Below are 18,804 nucleotides of genomic sequence, written 5' to 3' on the forward strand. Positions count from 1 at the left end.
TTATTTATATACTTTATAGTATGAATGCGCGTGCAATGCACTTTTCGTTTTGTATTATGAAATTGAAAAAAGGGTTAAATATATAGATGTTTATGTAAACATAATGAATTACAAATATATTTTTATAAAATTTAATTTTTATATAGTATTTATGTAAAAATTCTAATATTTTTAAATATATCATTTTGATTTGTTACTGTTTGAGAACCGTTTATATTTTAACAATAAATAAGTAAAATGTCAATTTTGCCATCATAAATATGTCCCTTCAAAAATTACAACAGTATAATATAAAGAGGGTAAAAATATTAGGTTATCTTATAAACTAATCAGGGTTAAATATTTAATCTATAGTTAACTAAATTTTTTTAACTGATTTCAATGGTAAGGATATATTTGAAAACATTTAAGACTTTTGTAAGAACAATATGTAAAAATTAAATTTTATAGGAATATATTTGTAATTTACTATATTTCTAGAGACCTGTATGCAATTAACCCTAAAAAAATTAATAAATAATAAATTTATTTTATTTTATTTAATATCTAATTTAATAGAAAAATAAAAAGAATTGCAACAGATTTAGATAAAGTCAGTTTATCTATTAATGTTAAATTAACTAAAGGCTAAATTGTAGAAAAATTTTTGACAAAATCTATTTTTTGATTTGACCCCGCTGTTATTTAAAGACATACACTTTGGCTTTTTAAAAAATAAAAAAATATCCTTCTTAGCAGCGCCATCTTCCTGCTCATAGACGATGTTGTTAGCCGTGCCCCCTCACCCTCCTCCGCCGCCTCACCCTCGTCCATCCCTCCGTCCACGCCCACGTCTATGCCCTCGCCTCCTCCGTCGTCTCACCCTCGCCCACCCTCTGTCCACGCCCATCCGATCTATTCTCACTGCCGTCGAATGAAGAGGCGGCGTCGGGAGTGCAAGAGGTGCAAAGAGAGCAGGTGGAGTCAGCGAAGTTGGAGTTGGGGTCGAGGGAGGCACAAAGGACAGGTGGAGAAATTGCGGATGAACGAGGGTTGGAGAGGAGACGAAGATGGAGAGGATATTTTAGTCATTTTATCAATACATTTAACACTGTACTCTCTGTGAATATTTTTTATTTTTAAGAAAATAAAGTGTAGATTTTTAAATGACAGACGAGACAAAAGTAAAAAAGTGAATTTTTACGGGGATTTCTGTAATTTAGACTTAACACTGAAATCTTAGACCTCGTTTGGTATTATTGTTATTTTTTAAAAATATTAATTTTACATAATTAGTTATAATGATAGGAGATATTTTTATTTTTATTGTTACTATTGATTAGCTTGTAATGTATCCTGCTAATAATAGATACAACTTTTTTAAAAAAACTTGGAAAGCAAAAAACTTTTTAATTTTAACTTTCTTTCTTAATGAATATCTTGAATGAAAAAAATTTCAAGCAATCCATTATTAATTAATAATTATTGCACTTTTTTATATAAAATTTTATTAAAACAAAAAACAAGGCTTCAAATTTTGTTGCTTAAAACAAAAAGAGTACTTTAAGTAAGATCGTATCCGAAAAAAATTTTCTTTTTTCATTTAAATATAAAAAGATGGGTAAACTTTTCGTACTTTCTAACTTTTGTACTCTATGGTTTAAACTGATCAATTTAATATCCTGTTGTTTTTTTTCTTTTCTTTTCATCAGCCCTTTCGTTGACTTTTTTTTAAATTATATATAAAAAAAACTTTAGGTACCCATCTATAGCTTATCGAAAATCCACTTTAATACTCTTTAGTTTTAACTTTATCACGATTTAACAATAAGAGATAACAAAAAAAGAAAATCACAGAGTACGAAAATAATATATTTTAAATTATAAAATACTAAAATAAAAAAATATGAAACTACTGAAATGATATTTGAAGTTATTCCTATTTAAGGCCCTTCGTTTGCTTGGAATAGTAGTAACAACTTCGATATAAAGTTTTCTGTTGTGGCAGGAACCAGATGAAGATCTAATTTGGTAATTTTTTTTTGGTTAAGAAAAAAAATAAAGGAGATAATTTAATTTAATATAGTGCATTACATGTCCTAATAAGAGCCTAAGTAGAAGTAACGTCACGAAAACATTTTTTTTTAATGTTAGGTATTAGGAAAAGTTGAAAAACAAAATTCTCTCTACAATTTTTTTTTTCTTTTTTTTTTTAGGCTAAATTATAGAAAACTCTTCTGCCAATACATGTTCTTTCACTTTCTCCTAAGTCATTCAAAAACTAACACTTTATCCCCCTCAAAAAATAAGAAATATTATTTCGGTCCCCGCTGGCAGTGTTTCGTTAGTGTTCCATTTATATTTTATTTTTTATACCCAAAATACTCCTAAAATCCTCATTATATATTTTTCAATGACAGAGCGGAAAAATGAAAAATTGGGTATTAATGGAAAGATTTTATATAATTTAGCTTTTTTTTTCTGCTGCGATTTCAAAAGCTTTATATTATAAGTTCTATTTTACATTTCAAAAATTCTGTTACAGCAAAATTCTTGAAACTTTTTAAGGCTAAAATACAGAAAATTCTCCTATAATTATCTATTTAAGAACTTATATTTTGCTCTTTTAATTTCAAAAATATTTTCAGAAGGTTACTACGTTGATAGAGAGGACGAAATAACCAAATTATTTTTACTAGTTCTATAGAAAAATATAATATATCTCTGTCATTTTAAGAACATTTTCGATATAAATTATAAAAAATGAATAGAATAGTCATATAGTCCTCCAAAAAAAGGGCTAAATGTCTGAACTTGAAATTTTGAAAGGATAAAATGTAAGTTTTTGAAACTAAGAAAAAAAAAGTAAAAAATCAAATATTTATAGAAAATTTTACTGTATTTTAGTCTTTTTTTAATTTATAAAATGCTCTATTTCAAATAAGAGTTAATTTAATACAGGTTCCTACAAACATAGTGAATTGCAAATATATTCTCACGAAGTTCAACTTTTATATATTGTCTCTACAAAAGTCATGATGTTTTCAAATATGTCCCTACCGTCAGGATCTATTGGAAAAAATGAGTTAAACATAGATAAAATACTTAATCCTAGTTAGTTATTGAGGTGAATTAACCTTTTTATCCCTCTTTAATTAATACTTGGGACTTTTGAAGGGACATATTTGTTATGGCAAAAAAATCATTTCACTTATAAAATAAACAGTGCTTTAACGGTAACAAATCAGAGAGGCATATTTGAAAACATTAAGACTTTGGCAGGGACAATATATGAAAGTTGAATTTTATAGGGATATATTTATAATTTACTATATGAAAATATTTAAGTGAGGTAATAATTATCCCTTATTATTATTTTCTCAACAGTCATTTATTATTAGAAATATTAAGTTGGTTGTGGCCTGTGGGGGAAAGAGGGGTTTGATGGGGAAGTTGGCAGTTGGAGAGGATTTTCTAGATTTTATTTTATTTTATTTTATTTTTACAGATAATGAAGAATAAGTACAATGACATAATTAATAATTATAATAATGTCAAGTTGATTTTTCTGTTTTTGTTTGAGTATATATGATTGCTTGGTTGGTAAGAAGAGTTTGAAAGGGAATGTGGAATCTGTCCTTTGGGAGGAATGAGAAGGGAAAAAACTAGAAAAATTAAAATTCTATTTATTTTGATTCAAAATTTCAAATTTTAATTATAAGTGATTTGATTTTAGGTCAAAAAACTTGAAATTAAAAATTATAGTCTAGTTTTCAATTGAGAAATTAAAACAAAAAAAACCTATACTAATCAAACTAAGAAACAGAAATAAGAGTGCCTTTGTATATGTGCACGTATATAAAATAAACGTATTTATATTTATATCTATACTGTATACTGTTTGCATAAGGAGATCAGCATCTTACTCTGTGGCGGGAGGTTAGGTTGAACGGTATCACATTCAAAATGACATGAGATCGGATTGGATCGAGTCATGTTCGAAGTGACGTAAGGCTGATTGGACTGAGTCACAATCAAAATTCGTGGGCGTTGTATCTGTACGTTTTAAGTGAATTAATTGCATCTTTCTAATAATTCGAGCTTTTGTGATTAATTGTTAGCGCCAACGATTCGACATATTCTATATATAAAAATAACTCTTAAATGAATATAACTGAATCTTTTTTATGCTAAAAATAACTCTTTTTAGTACAATAAACCACAGTTATTGCATTTAATTTTTAACAATTAAACGACAAAACATAATTATTTTAGGGATAATTTCCTGAGTACCCTCCTGAAAAGTTGTAATTTTCTTAAAGCCCTTTCAAAGTTCAAAGTATCATACTTTAAGTATAAAAAATATTCTAAAATTATCAAATTCAATCAAATTTAATAAGATATAATTCTAAAATTCCAATTTTACTCTCAATAACCTAAAAACTTAGTAGACTTATCAAGTAAAAAAATTTAACAATTTTTTGAAGAAAAAAACTAATCAAATATAAGTAATAAATCACATATTTAACAAAGAATAAAAATAATCATGCTAAAAATCATAAAATTAAAATCTATATCCTTAAAAAAAAAAAAAAGTAAAGCAGTAAGTATTAATAGTTTGCCCCATTAAAAAATAGTTGGGGATAAAATCGTAATTTCATAAAGTTAATTAGTATCTAATACATTTCTATTCCAAACAAAGTTTAAAAAAATTTGAAAGTGGAGGCATTCCTGATAAATTCAGGATATAAATGATATTTTAGATTTCGATGGGACATTTATAAAATTTTAAAATTTAGAGGGTACAGTTTGAAATAGTCCAAATTTATAATAAAAGAATAAGTTTTATTATTAAAAAAATTCTTTCTATATTGTTGGCGTGCTTCCTTAAGCTTTTTAATGGCAAAAAGTTAAAAGTTTGCGTAGTAAATATAAATTTTTTAAAATTTATATAGTTAATTATAATGAATAAATGTTGATATGATTCTAATATATTTAAGATTTATATACTTTTGCCCCAAATCTAAACAATCATATAAAAAAGTAGGTATAATATCTGGTATACCCTTCGAAATTTTAAAAATATATAATATATTTCTAGTTGACCAAAACGTCTCCCATTAATTTTCAGAAATTCCTTCAAATATTCCCAAATCCTTGTAAAGTTTACTAATAGGAATTGGAGTTTAGAAGGATATTTTGATAATTTCAGAATAAATTTGAAAATTTTGAATTATAGTTAGGGGTAAATAAGCAAAGAGTAATGCTATCGGTACACTCCACAGTATGGTATATATCTTACGCTCTCTCTTCCGCTTACAGCTTTAAAAATTTTTAAATTTTTAGTATTTAAAGACAAGGATTAATTCTTGGCCCTAAGATAAGGGAGTACGAGACGTACACTTCTTTTCGGATGTACAGATAGCGGTGTTCTTTGTTCGGAAGAACTGTTACATGTACAGTTCAAAAAGGAGCGTAAATTTTACACCCTTTTTATCTTAGAGTTTAGAAAAATCTTTTCGTATTAAAGAAAAAAAAAGAATTTTCTAAGTCAATTAATTCTCTTGATTGACTCAAACCGTTCGAGAGACCAGTTTAAGTTTTGCGGGAAATTTATGGATAGTCTCAAACATATAAGCTTTTAATTAGTTTTTAGATGCTCTTCTATACGTGGACTTAAATCAAATAAGAAATAACTAGATAAAATTATTTTACTTAATAGTGGGTTTTTATAGTAAAATAAAAATTAAATTACAAAAATAGCAAGGTAAAATTTTTCAAACTACCGTATGGCAAAGTGAAAATGTGTTAAACCACATGAACTTTATTGGGGTTTACCATTTATTAACAATCTCAGCTCAATTTTTTAGGATTAATTAGATTCTAAGATTGTGTTGAGCCCAAATAATTAAAGACCTAACACAGAATTAATTGGGACCTCGCATCCCAAAGGCCCAAGTTCACTATGATTTAGTCCCTAATGTATAGGTTAATTATGGCTGGTTAAAATATCGAGCTGAAAAATCCATTTCGTGCTTAACTTGTTCAATCACGAGCTGACTCGCGACCAGCAAGTTAGATTATCAGTGCTACTGCCGAGTGAAAAGTTCGAAGAGAATTAGAAATATAGAATTTAATCTAATAATTAAAATTTACAAAAATATAAATCTTTTTACATCTGGGTTGGCCTAAAATCCAAATAGTAGAAATTGATATTATTAGAAGTACAGCAGCCCATGTGCTTATAACTTTTTAACCAACCATCAAATTTGATGGTTGGTTAGAATAAGAGAGGAAGGAGATATTGAAGAGAAATTTAAGAAAAAGAGAAATTGAAACACCCAATTTCTACCCAATATCTCCTCCCTCTTTCATTCTAACCACCAATCAAACTTGATGAGTAGTTAGAAAGTTAGGAGTATAAGGGTTGTTGTACTCCTAATAGCACAGTAGCCCTACTATATATATATATATATATATATATATATATATAGAGAGAGAGATAGAGAGAGAGAGAGAGAGAGAGAGAGAGAGAGAGAGTTGAGCTCCTTAAAGCACAGGAGCTCAACGTGCTTGTAATTTTTTAGCTATCGGAACGCCTCAAAATCCATGCAACAGTAGTAAAGGGATTTAACGGTACACAATGTTAATAGTATTGCACGGATCTTAAGGCAATCCGATGGCTTAAAAGTCACAATCACAAATGCTTATGTGCTTTTAAAAGCACAGAAGCTCAATTCTCTCTCTCTCTCTCTGAGAGAGAGAGAGTCCGACTATAGTGCTTCTAGAAGTATAAAAAAGTTGGTGCTTTTAATTTTTAAACCCTTAGATTAATTCCGTTGACCATTTCTAGCCATTGAGTTAATATTATTCCCCTAGGGGGACCACTAAACCCTAATAAAGGGGACCGTTCAACTTTAAGAGGGACCACTATTATCTCAATCCTATAATTCTTGACCCAAAGGTTAAAAAGTCGGAAGCACCAACTCTTTTATATTTTAGAAAGCATAATAGCTCTACGCTATATAACTCTACACTATATTAATTAATTTATTTATTCGAGCTATATCGAGCCTAATACGAGCGAGCTAATCCCAGCTCGTGTTCAGCTCACTTATTAAACGAGCGATCTATCTCAAGTTCATTTCAAGCCGACCATAAGGTGGCTCGCGAACAGCAAGCTTGATTGCCAGCATTAATGAGCATCATCAAAGTTCACTTTGTGTTCATGTGCAGGACCAAATAACTCATCAAAATCAACTTCTGCCCTCAAGTAAGGGCCCATGTGGAATTCAGATATCTTGAACAATGAGATACTACTCTTTTTTTCTTTTTCTTTGTTTTTGCTTGTGACATAATTTTTTCGCAGTCTCAAATAGAGCATAAGATTTGCGTTATGTAATATTACAGATTATTTCGACATATCCAGATATCTTGAATTTCTGAATGAGATTACTACTGATGCTGTATTAGCGCGTTTGGTTTAATACAGTAATATAATATTGAGTTACAGTGTATATAGTATTACTATGTTTGATTCAGTTTATAAAATTAAGTAATTTTGACAACAGAGTGTAATATGTTCCTAAATTGAGGGTAAAGCTAAAAACTGGGCCTGTCCTATTTTTAGTTTCATACTATAGTCGGATTTTGGGCGCCGTTGGATCGGGCTTTGATCCAAATCCGAACCCGAAACCTGAATCCATGCCCAAACTTTCTAGTGGGATTGGGATCGAGTTCATAACTTCATATCAAAACCTGATCCAGAATCAGAAATGCGGACCAAAACTTGACTCAAACCCCCTCGAATTTCACTTTTTTGGAATCAAATATTTTAATCAAATAAATTAAAAATTTTATCAAATTCATCAGTGATTTCGCAAAAATTAAATGGTTTGAATCAGTTTCGATCTAGCGAACGAAATTGGAATTGTTAATAAATTTTTTAACGAAATTAAATGACTAGAATAACCCAATTGCAAGAAAATAAAGAACAAAAAAGTTTCGATTAAAAAGTTAAAGTTGAGAGGGCTATTTCAGAATTTCCTATTGTTGAGGTGGTCCCCACGCAATTTTACCTAGATTTTATTCTAACTTTACTCACCAAAATTGACACCCATTACCTCCAAAATAAATAAATAAAATTTTAAAAAATTAAAAAATTAAAAAAGCACTCATCATGGAGCTACTAAAGTAGAATCCTAAATGTGGATTTCAAAGTATAAGTGATTCTTGGAGAATTTATACCAGTTCTCACCCTTTTTCTTTTCTTTTTTTTTTGAGTCCCACATTTTTCTAAAATAAATGATTCTTATCACCTGAATGTAGGCTTAGTGGGAAATAATCCAAATCAACTTTAATGCTTCTGTTCACACAGGCCGTTTCTAATACAAGTGATAAAGAATTTGATAGTTCGTATTCGGAATCTAAAATCTGAAACCTGATTATTTCATATTTCTAGCTAACTTAGCTTATTTGTAAAAGAAAATGAACAAAGCAGACGGCATGCTACTTTTCTCTCACAAAACTAACTAAAAAAGGAAAAAAAGAAAAACACTTTCGTTCACGTGTGGTGGATATCAGCATGTTACCTTTCTCTCACAAAGCCGAAAAAAAGGGAAAAAAAACAATGCACGCTTCCTTTTACGTACGGTGGATATTCAGATGAATCATATTACGTGCACTAATTGAAATATAATAGCATAGTATAAAATCGCTAATATAGGAGTCAAACTTAGATTCTCTCGCGGTGGATGTGGCTAAGGGTAATTTTGAAAAAATAAATGAACCGAATAGAATGCTATCTTTTTTCTACAAAATAATAAAAAAAAAAAACACTTCTATTCATGTGTAGTTGACATTAGGTGAATCATACCACGTGTACTAATTGACAACCATTATCAAACAAAAAAAATAAATAAAATAAAATAAGATAAAAAAAAATAAAAAGTAACACCCATCATGGAACTATTAAAATAGAATCCTAACCATTGATTCCAAAGTATAAATGCTTCTTGGAGAATCCATCTATGAATATGATAGTACCAATACTTAAGCTCTTTTTGAGCTCCACATTTTTCAAGCATAAATGATTCTCACCACGAAATCAACCTTAACACTTCTGTTCACACCGACCATCCCTAGAGCAAGTGGTAAAGGACTTGGTGGTTGGTACCCGAGATCCAAATTCGAATCCTAGTTGATTCACATTTTCAGCTAAGTTCATTTCTAAATGAAATAAACGAAGCGGATAGCGAAAACACTAGTTCTGTTCACACCGGGCGTTTCTAGCATAAGTGATAAAAAGCTTAATGATTTGTATCCGAAATCTCAAGTTCAAAACATAATTGCTTTCCATTTTCAGTTTAATTAAAAATTAAAAAGAATGAATTAGATAGTATACTACCTTTCTTTGACAAAACCAAAAGAAAAAAAGCACTTTTGTGGTGGATATCAGATGAATCATATGACGTGCGCTAATTTACATATAACGCCGTACTATAAAATCGCAAATATGAGAGTCAAACTCAGATTCTCTTGAGATGGACATGGCTTAATATTGATTCTTTTGTTTAGCAAGTGATATATAATTATTCCGAAGATTTCAGGATTTGGCCGAGGATTTTTCGCGAACTTGGATTCGTAGAGTAGAGCCTATAAATACCATACAGGGAGAGGAAGAAATAACTTTTTTTTTTTTTTTTTAATACATATCTTCTATCTCTCAGTCGATTTTGGGATAATACTAGTTCCTTTGTTTTCACCAAAAGGAGGAGTAACTTCTGTACGCTTTCAAATTGAAAAAACGATACCTGGCGCGTGAAGCGGATAGCGTGCTATCTATCTCTCAAAAAAAAAAAACAAAAACTTCTGTAGTTTTCCAGTAATTGTAGCTTCAATAGTTTCAAGCCAACATTATTAGTCAGTACGGCTTAATTAGGTAAGAGTTTTTGACCGTCATAGAGCAAGTGGCAAGCTTGATGGTTGGCATCCGAGATCCAAGTTCGAATCCTTAGGTTTTTATTTCACATTTCCATCTAAGTTTATTTCTAAATGAAATAAACGAAGGGGTACGTGCTAACCTACCTCGCCCCCCACCCCCACATATCTCTCAAAAAAAAAAAAGAAGATGGCTCGAGTACTCAAGAGACTGAATATGAGTACTGTTCTGAGAAGGTTGAGTTACAGCGGAGAATTCGAGTGGAAAACCCTAAAGCCTAACAATCTTTGTAACTTTGTCATTTGAGCTTCATAAAACCCTAAATTGTAATAGAGCTTATGATGGCCCCACACTTGCGTTAGCAAAATGCTAGGGTTTAATAAGGCATCTTCAGTGAAATATCTAAGGGTTAATTTCATACGATCCCTGCAAATATATGATGAATGATAAATATATTCCTATAAATATCAACTTTCATATGTTGTTTTTACAAAAGTCCTAATATTTTTAAATATGTCCTTCTGGTTTGTTACTGTTAGAGAACTTTTTATATTTTCAATTTTGTCATCGCAAATATGTCCCTCTAAAAGCCATAACAGTAGTATAATATAAGAAGGATAAAAATGTCAAAAATTAACCAGAGTTAAGTACTTAACCTATGGTTAACTAAAATTTATTAACAGATTCTAACGGCATGGAAATATATGAAAATTTCAAATCTTTTACAGAAAACAACATATGAAAGTTGAACTTTATAAAAATATATTTGCCATTCACTATATTTGGAAGGACATGTATAAAATGAACCTAATATCTAATTATGTGATCGAGACTATGGTGCACCACTAGTGGGGGTAGAATATATTGTGACGCGGATGAAATGACTACCATTAATAATTACTTGTGGATAAGACCAAATAAGCCGGCCCAAGTACAAGATTATGTTAAATTATATGAAATTAAGTTATTAGAGAACGATATTTTAATATTTTTATGTTCAGCACATTTTCTTTCGTCTAGGTGCGAGGTATTTTAATTATCCCGGATTTAATTAAATGGGAGGATATTAAGTAACGAGGGCGTGAGTCTAGTGGGATTTGATTAAATGAGAGAACCATTAAATAATGCCAGGAATCGAGTAAGATTCGACCTCAGAATACCTTGCTCTGGTACTATATTAAATTATATGAATCAATCAATATGTTTTTGCTATTGAGTGTTGACTAACAGTAACGTCACAAAATTATGTCAAATTATGCCTTTTGTTTTCCGATAGAATCGCTAAATCTATATCTTAATTAAATTCGTGTGATTCGTGTAATGTTTCTATAGATAGAATAGTGAGATCTTTTTCTTTTCTTTTTTTCGTTGGCCCCTAATATATAGATTTTCTTTTTTTTCTCTTTCGCTTTAGAGACGATTGAATACATAACACCTGAATAGTACTCCCACATCAAGCGGGAAAGAGATATTTATTAAAATATAAAAAGCTACACACTGGAATAATAATAATAATAATTAGGCTTAGACATCTTGAGCTAGTTATTTCGACCCAATCGTTACAGAATAGATAAATTTAGTCATTATATGAAATTAAAGGTGGTTTTGAAGCTCGAGATAATTTTGACTTCTTTTGCTTTCTTTTCTTTTCTTTTTTTAATAAAGAAGAAAGAAGAAGAATAATGGTGCAGAAGAAAGGAAAAGAAAGAAGAAAAAGAACAAAGAAAAAGAAGAACAGAGATGAAGATAATGAAGAACAAGAAAGAAGAATAAAAGAAACATATGGAATGATTTATATTATTTGTGTTCACAATTTATATGTATGTTGCTTTATTTGTAAACAAAAAAAGTTTCTATTTGATCGACCATATATAGCGCAAATTGCTTCATATTTCTAACTGAGTTTATTTTTTAAAAAAACAATATACAAAGTGAGTAGTTTATTGTCTTTCTCTCCGGAAAAGAAAAAAATTGTGCTACTTATTTTGCATCGATCATTTTATAAAAATTACACTATTTAAGAAAAAGCATACTCTTTCTTCTTTGCTTATTATTTTTAGTGTTTTTTAATTTTTGTGTTAGACAAAGATTCACTTTTTTCGAGAAAAAGGTATATACATGACTTGTCATTTGTATTTTTTAAAAAATTTAATATGTATACTTATACATATTTTAAAAGAGAGATAATTTGGCCAATTTTTTTAAAAAAATTGGACTAAATATGCACAATTTAAATAATTGGACTGGATTAGTGAAAATCCAAAACCAATAGAATTTTCCTACAAAATGACTGTTTATTTTTGACAAACAACTTTAACTAATAACTAATTGATACATAAAATAAAGTTTATGATACCACCATAATTTCATTAATTAATAACTAATTGATACATAGAATAAAGTGTACGATATACCACTATAATTACATGCAAACAAATGCATATATAACATCTCTTTAATATTTTATTACATCAAAATAAGTTCACAAAGCACACTGCAATAAGTAGTCCCCATGTGAAGCAAATAAAAGACCCAAAGTCTGCTACTCAAGTGCAGCATTCCTCACAAAGCCAGCAGCAGCAAAGTGCAGCAAGACTGCATCAAGAAGAAAAATATACAAATTAATATAATATTATTAAAAATAAATGTAAAAATATTATTTTCGACCGGTTTAAACTTTTAGAGAACAATGGTTATTTTATTTAATTTAATATACGGTATCAAAGCAGAAGGTACTAAATTCGAATCACAACAGACTCCTAGTATAATTAAATTTTTTCACATTTAATTCAGATTTATGTCATGGGCCTATTAAAATATTTCGAGCCTAGACATGAGAAGGAGTGTTAGATATAAGCATGCAAATTAAAATATGAAATTGATGAAATAAGAAACTTTAAGTTATTAAAGAAATAGTGTTTTAATAATATCTATATTCAACGCTCTCCCTCTGATCTAGCCTTGGAATATATATTTTAATTAGCCAACAAATGTTGAACTTAAATAACGAGAAAATTAATCAAAACAAAGAGCCCATGATTACACTAAAAACTTAAGCCACCAGAAAATAGTGTTTTAATATATATATCACTACAACAAAAAGGTCTTATAGCGAACTTTTTAAATATGTCGCGGTCAAAAAAAGTGCTGCTCTAAATTACCAGACCTTTTAAAAAGTGTTGTATTAGGTCCTAGTATAGTGACAGGTTAAAAGAGTGTCGCTATTACCTAAAAAAAGATGCGGCTGAATTTCCAACTACTTTATTAAGTATTGTAGCAATGCCGGAACTATACTCGTTGGCTGCGGTGGCGGAGGAGGACTAGAGGAAGGATCTTTGTTTCTGATTCAGTGGATTGATAAGGAGAGAAGGGGGGGAATGGTAATCGTCGATTTTTCTTTTCTTTTTTTTTCTATTTGTAATCGGGCGAATGGCATGAATGGTATTGGTTGAGTAGAGTACCTTTTTGTTTTTATTGAATTGGGCTTTATACTTCGCCATTAGCAGGATTTTTTTAAAAATTTTGATATAAATAGGACACTTATATAAAAGTATCCCAAGCATGGTGTCCCCTATACTAAATTCTGTTGTGTGAGTGTGTGTGTGTGTATATATATAATATATATTTAATATATATTCGGCGAATACTATTAAATAGTAAACGCTCTTTGTGCTATCAAGTTTTTAAGCCAATTGAATGAAAATTTGTAGGATAAGATGATATAAGTCGGTTAGAATTGAGTGGTCCCCCTAGGGTTGAGGGTCCCACTGGGTTAAGTATTTAATCATGTTAAAAGAAATATGAAAAGAGTTGATCCACAATTAAAAAACTGTCGGCTAATAATGGATTATTGGCTACCTAATAGTAATACCCATCCAACTCTATATATATATTCAAAGAGTATATATGTATATATATATATATATTTATACACTTACCATCCTTCAATGAAGCCTTTCTCTCCTCTGTTCTTTGTTTCTGGCTTCATTCCAGTTTGTGGTGGCTGCTCCTCAGCAGTTGGATAACCTTCACAATCACAGCATAAAACAAATCAAAATAAAACTCAAAAGGATTATAAAATAGAATTCATAGAGACCTAAACATAAAATAAAAGATATTTTGAAACTTCCCAAAAAAATTGTTATAGGAAAAGGGGAATATAGTTGGTTTCTATTTTTGAAATTTTAGAGAAAACTATTTGTTGGTTTGGAATTAGGAAAAAGTTTTTGAGTTCAAATCTCACCGCACTCCTATTTTCGTCATAAATACTAAATTACCAGAGCTTCTATTTTTGTGATTCAAAATCTCATTTAGCTTTTCGCTACAGAAAAATTTTTACCTTTTTCTCTTCAATATTTTAACAACTATAATAATATATACTCAAAAACTTCTCTCTTTACGATAAACAAAAGCACTAAATTAGATCTTCTACTTTTGAGACTTAAAATTCCGTTCTTCTTCCTATTACAATAGACTCTTCAATTCTTTGTCTCTACATCAAGTGTTTTGCCAAAACAGGTTCTAAGATCTAGAAAAATTCAAAGCTGCTTTTATAGTATACAAAAATATTCATTCTTTCTCTAAAAGCTTAAACTTGTAGAGAACAGTATTTTTAACACGTATTCATACTCAAAACACACATAGATCTAGAGAGAGAGAGAGAGAGAAACCTGGTGGGGGTGGAGGCTGGTAATTGTCCTTGTTGTCCATGGCAGGGGAATTGGCAGAGAACAAGAACTCAAAAAACTTCTTGAGATGTTTCAGCAAAAAATAGAACAGAAAAAAAAAAAACTCTGCTTCTTCAGAGAGATGATTCTTTATCTATCTTTAGGCCATGGGCATGTTTATATAACCACCAAAAGAAAGAGAGTCTCTTTCCAAGAAGGAGCCTAGTTGTGAATGAAAATGACATTTGCCTCATTATTATATTTTAATAATGCTAATCAATCACCAACAACACTGAATGATCTGTAGATAAACCTTCCTCAAATAAAAATAAAAATAAAAATAAAAAGGAAAAGAAAGATCTGTAGATAAACTTGAGAGAGCCTCCCTGTGACTCTGTCCAACTTAACTCTGACACCTGTAAAATAATATTTAGTTTCATTGAAGTTCCCACCAGTAAATAGGATTAGTAAATTTCTGTAATTGTAAGAAATTTTGTCATCATGTAGTTTATTATAAAGATAAAGCACTTTCCTGTTCTATCCTTTATAAAAAATAAAAATAAAAAAAAACTTCAAATACCACCCATATAGTTTCACACTTTCTCACTTTGTTATTCTGTGGTTTAAAGTGTATCAATTTGGTACCCAGTGGTTTTATTTTTCTCTTTTAATTATCAATTTTATTATTTTTTTTTCGTTAAATCAGTGACAAAGTTAAAACTAAAGAATACTAAAGTGAATATTCGATAAACCTATGTGAGGTATATGAAGTTTTTTGTAAATAATTTAACAAAATATTAACGAAGAAGCTGACGAAAAGATAAAAATGAAACCATAGGGTACTAACTTGATACACTTTAAACCACCGGGTACTGAAGTGAGAAAGTGTGAAACCACAAGGATGGCATTTGAAGTTTACCCTAAAACATAACATTTTGCTATCCACAAGTTTGTAAATTGGGCTGGGGCTACTATACTCTTATGAATATAGACCCTCTTGTACTCATAAATTTTTAACCGTTGATTGATGGGATGTGCGGTTAGGATGATAGTAGTCTCCACTTAGAATGATAGTGGTCTCCTAGAGTTGAGTGGGTAGTTGGTTGAATAGTATGATCTAACGGGTGGAAATGATCAATGGAATAAATCTAAAGGCCGAAAACTTATGAGTACAAGAAAGCCAATACTCATAAAAGTATAGTAGCTGGACTCTGTAAATTGTTATAGTTTGTAAAATATAAAGTCATATAACCTAAAAAAACATTTTGATTAGAAGCATTAGATAGAAATAATCTTAACATCTTCATTCATGTGCACGGTGTATATCAGTAGAAATAATCTTTTCGTATCTCAATTCACATGTTTGGAGAAATGCATCTGTACCAACTAATGTTATTCAAAAGTCTGCAAAATAACCGACAGTCTCTAGAGCAAGTGGCAAAGGGCTTGGTGGTTGGTATTCGAGACCCAAGTTCGAATCCTAGTTGATTCACATTTCCAGCTAAGTTTATTTCTAAATGAAATAAACAAAGCGGGTAGCATGCTACCTATCTCTCAAAAAAAAAATATTTGTTAGGATTCAATAAATTTTTTTCATACGCTTTATTTTTTTTTTCCAGTCTACTAGTTCAATAATGCCTTAATTTTTTATATTTGTATTTAAAATTTATTAAATTCATACATAATTTTAAAATATATAAATTATATATAAATATAAAAGTCTTAATCAATAATCAAAGAATTTTATGATTATATTATATTTAGAAAAAGAGATAATTTCACATTTCCATCTAAAAATTATGGAAATTTATAAATACAAATCTCACTGGCAGCTTATTCAATAGAAAAAATATGAACAATTACATGTACTTCGAATTATTATGTTCTTATAACTTGCATCAAACCAAAGAGCCCCAAAAATGATTGAATGGTTCAACATCATCCCACCTGCTACCGGAGCCAACATCTAACAGCGACACGTGCTCTTGTCCCTCGCACGTGCGCACTGTCCCCGTTGGTAGCTGAAGAACATTTCCCACGAACAAAAATATTATTTTCTTTTTAAATTTTTTTTAAAAAAAAATTTATCGCAATGGCGAAATCGAAACACTTGGATCTCCCAATCAAAGCTCACATCAACCACTCGATCAAAAGAAAAGGAAAAAAAAAAGAAAAAAGTTGAGGAGAAATTTCCCTGAGAAGTTATAAAAGAAAAGATCTTCCTTTAATCCGATTGGGCGACGTAGAATTTAGTACTACCACCCCATGAGCCCGTGATTGAATCAGATTTATCGAATCATCAAACCAAAAGCAGGAAAAAGAAGTAAAAAAAAGAGAGAGAGAGAGAAAGAAAAGGGAAAAGGGAAAAAAATCCAAGACCCAACATCCGAATCCAAGAAAAGTAAAATACCCATTTCGAGATTTCCGAGAATCTCCTCTCCTAACCGATAAAAATCCCACCTTTTTTTTAACTTTTCCCCGTTAATTCCCCTGTTCATGGGTGCACAGTCGTATCAGAATAGTATATATGGCTAGGATTACCGCAACACGTTGTTGTCGAATCCTTTGATCCTTCCTTTTATCTTATATATATATATATATATCACTATTATTATTATTGTTGTTGTTGTTGTTGTTGTTGAATTTGAATTTAGANTAAATATAAATAATATGTATTAATATAGTACAATTAATAATTTTATAATAAAAATAATGTATTATAATATATAACATATTATATTTATATAATTTAGTTTTTATTTAATTTATAATTTTAATTAAATATGAAATTAAGTATTGGAATAGCACTATTTTACCAAAATAGTGGAATAGCAAATTCCTTACTATTCCGGAATAACCGGAAATAACAAGGTTTGACCGGAATAAAATATCCCAGCCAAATTTCACCGCGTTTGGCGAAATAACGGGGATAACTTTCGTTATCCCCGCTTATCCTCCGAACGAAACGGGGCCTATTAGATTTTAGAAAGAAATTTTGATAATTTTAGAATAAATTTAAAAATTTTGATTAATAGTAAGGAATAAATAAGCAAAAACCTTACTAAAAACAAATGATCAAGTAAAATTGAAACAAAACCACATGATAAAAACGTATAGAGAGAGAGAGAGAGAGAGAGCAGGACTGTTGTACTCTTAGGAGCACGGAGGTCTCTGTGCTCCTAAATCGTTTTCGATGATAAAATTTACGTATCGACGATCAGCTCCGTTAGACTTGATTTAGTGTATTTGAAGTTTTTAGAAAATAAATTTTGTGATTTTTCGATATAATTTATTTAGTGATCGAAGGAGTTCAAAATCAATAATTTTTAATGGTTGATATCTGCCGTTTTCAAGTTTAACGGTGTAAAAGTATTCAAATCAGATAAAATTTTGATACAAAATTTTTTGTACATCTACAACAAGATCAATATTTCTGATCGAAAATTTTAATGCTATATCACCNAACCACAGGGGGGTAAATTGATACGTTTTAAACCACAGGATAGCAAAGTGAGAATGCACGAAACCACAGGGGGGGTTTTTGAAGTTTTCCCTTTACTGTTTTGTTTAACTGCGTGTTCTTAGATCAAGTAATCTGAAATTGGAAACACGATACATGATCTAAGAAAACGGGGCATCTTAGAACGGAGAGAGTTAGCTTAATTAATTAGGATGGATTGACTCTGATATCATATTATTAAAAAAAAAGGGGGGGATAATTCCTATATGCCTTTCAAAACTTCGAGAAAAAATTTTGTTTAACCTTTTGGAGTATTCCTATTGATTGAAAAAGATTTCCTTCGAATAATGTCATTTCCCCAAGAATTTACTAAGGTATCGTTTGGTTCGGGGATAAACAAAAAGTGATTATTCCAGGGATAGGCATAAATTGAAGTATAAGCGGGATTAGATCAATTTTGCGTTTGGATGAAAATTAGGTTATTCCTGAAAATAAAAAAAAAAATAACGTTTGGTTAGGTAAGATAGAATAAAAAGAATAGTCGGTTTTACAAATAAAAAAAGTAATGATATTATCTTTTTATTATATTTGAATTTAAATTTTTAAAATTTTAAATTTATATTTTTAAATTTAAAATTTTAACTTTGAAATTTTAAAATTTGAAATCTCAAATTTTAAATTTTAAATTTCAAACTTTAAATTTAAGATCAAATTTAAATTTGAAAAATATAAAATATCAAATTTTAAATTTCAAAAAT

The sequence above is a fragment of the Ananas comosus genome, linkage group 18, assembly GCF_001540865.1.
Source record: "Ananas comosus cultivar F153 linkage group 18, ASM154086v1, whole genome shotgun sequence".
NCBI lineage: Eukaryota > Viridiplantae > Streptophyta > Magnoliopsida > Poales > Bromeliaceae > Ananas > Ananas comosus.